General features: G+C 40.2%; 1 non-coding gene across 1 annotated transcript; it reads left to right on the top strand.

Moving 5' to 3' along the window:
- Positions 1-1,628: 1,628 nt before the first annotated feature.
- LOC148578173 (small nucleolar RNA R71) lies at positions 1,629-1,736 on the top strand. The gene has a single exon (XR_015903469.1). It is a non-coding gene; the product is annotated as a small nucleolar RNA R71 (small nucleolar RNA).
- Positions 1,737-2,503: the final 767 nt, after the last annotated feature.

Raw genomic sequence — 2,503 nt, 5'->3', positions numbered from 1 at the left:
GTTTCAACACCAAACTTAGAGTTTGGTTGTGGCCTCCCAACACCAAACTTAAAGTTTGACAGTGGGGGCTTTGGTTGACTCTGCAGTGAGAGAAGCTTTTCATGCTTCCTCTCCATGGTTACAGACGGAGATCCTTGAGTCTTAAACACAAGGTTGTCCTTATTCAGTTGAAGGACCAATTCTTTGTCCACATCAATCACAGCTCTTGCTGTGGCTAGGAAGGGTCTTCCAAGGATGATGGATTCATCCTCTTCCTTCCCAGTATCTAGGATTATGAAATCAGCAGGGATGTAAAGGCCTTTAACCTTTACTAACACGTCCTCTACTTGTCCATAAGCCTGTTTTCTTGAATTGTCTGCCATCTCTAATGAGATTCTGGCAACTTACACCTCAAAGATCCTAAGTTTCTCCATTACAGAGAGTGGCATTAAGTTTATTCCTGACCCCAGGTCACACAGAGCCTTCTCAAAGGTCATGGTGCCTATGGTACAGGGTATTAAGAATTTGCCAGGATCCTGTTTCTTTTGAGGTAATTTTTGCCTATCCAATGCATTCAGTTCATTGGTAAGCAAGGGAGGTTCATCTTTCCAAGTCTCATTACCAAATAATTTGGCATTCAGCTTCATGATTGCACCAAGGTATTTAGCAACTTGCTCTTCAGTAATTTCTTCATCCTCTTCAGAGGAAGAGTATTCATCAGAGCTCATGAAGGGCAGAAGGAGGTTTAATGGAATCTCTATGGTCTCTAGATGAGCCTCAGATTCCTTTGGTTCCTCAAAGGGAAACTCCTTATTGGTCACTGGACGTCCCAGGAGGTCTTCCTCACTAGGATTCACGTCCTCCTCTTCCCTTGTAGGTTCGGCCATGATGGTCAAATCAATGGCCTTGCACTCTCTCTTTGTATTTTCTTCTGTATTGCTTGGGAGAGTACTAGGAGGAGTTTCAGTGACTCTTTTACTCAGCTGGCCCACTTGTGCCTCCAAATTTCTAATGGAGGACCTTGTTTCATTCATGAAACTTAGTGTGGCCTTAGATAGATCAGAGACTATATTTACTAAGCTAGATGGATTCTGCTCAGAATTTTCTGTCTGTTGCTGAGTGGATGATGGAAAAGGCTTGCTATTGCTAAACCTGTTTCTTCCACCATTATTAAAGCCTTGTTGAGGCTTTTGTTGATCCTTCCATGAGAAATTTGGATGATTTCTCCATGAGGGATTATAGGTGTTTCCATAGGGTTCACCCATGTAATTCACCTATGCTATTGCAAGGTTCTCAAGATCATAAGTTTCTTCTTCAAAAGATGCCTCTTTAGTACTGTTGGATGATTCCTTCAATCCATTCAGACTCTGAGAGATCATATTAACTTGCTGAGTCAATATTTTATTCTGAGCCAAAATGGCATTCAGAGTATCAATTTCAAGAACTTCCTTCCTCTGAGGCATCCCATTACTCACAGGATTCCTTTCAGAAGTGTACATGAACAGGTTATTTGCAACCATGTCAATGAGTTCTTGAGCTTCTGCAGGTATTTTCTTTAGGTGAATGGATCCACCTGCAGAATGGTCCAATGACATCTTTGATAATTCAGACAGACCATCATAGAATATATCCAGGATGGTCCATTCTGAAAGCATGTCAGAAGGACACTTTTTGGTCAGTTCCTTGTATCTCTCCCAAGCTTCATAGAGAGATTCACCTTCCTTCTATCTGAAGGTTTGAACATCCACTCTAAGCTTGCTAAGCTTTTGAGGAGGAAAGAACTTGGCTAAGAAAGCCGTGACCAGCTTATCCCAAGAGTTCAGGCTGTCTTTAGGTTGAGAGTCCAACCATATTCTAGCTCTGTCTCTTACAGAAAATGGAAAAAGCATAAGCTTGTAGACCTCGGGATCAACCCCATTGGTCTTAACAGTATCATAGGTCTGCAAGAATTCAGTTAAGAACTGAAAAAGATCTTCTGATGGAAGTCCATAAAACTTGCAGTTCTGTTGCATCAGAGAAATTAATTGAGGTTTCAGCTCAAAATTGTTTGCTCCAATGGCAGGGATTGAGATGCTTCTTCCATGTAAATTGGAATTTGGTGCAGTAAAGTCACCAAGCATCTTCCTTGCATTGTTATTATTTTCGGCCATGTCTCCTTCTTTTTCGAAATTTTCAGTCAGACTTTCTCCAAAGAGTTGTGCTTTAGCTTCCCTTAGCTTCCTATTCAGAGTCCTTTCAGGTTCAGGATTAGCTTCAACAAGAATGTTCTTATCCTTGTTCCTGCTCATATGAAAAAAAAAGAAAACAAAAAAGAAAATATGGAATCCTCTATGTCATAGTATAGAGATTCCTTATGTAAGTATAAGAAGAGAATAATGGAGGAAGGAAAAGATAAGAATCCAAACACAAGGGAGAGGAATGTGTTCGAATTCTTGGGTGAAAGAGGGTATTAGTAGATGAATAAATAAATAGAAGGGGATGAGAGATGAGAGAATTCGAAAATTAAAATTAAAATATTTTTGTT

This window comes from Arachis ipaensis, chromosome B1 (assembly GCF_059453495.1).
Source record: "Arachis ipaensis isolate K30076 ecotype BB chromosome B1, ASM5945349v1, whole genome shotgun sequence".
Lineage (NCBI taxonomy): Eukaryota > Viridiplantae > Streptophyta > Magnoliopsida > Fabales > Fabaceae > Arachis > Arachis ipaensis.
This window is presented reverse-complemented; position numbering and strand designations above follow the sequence as displayed.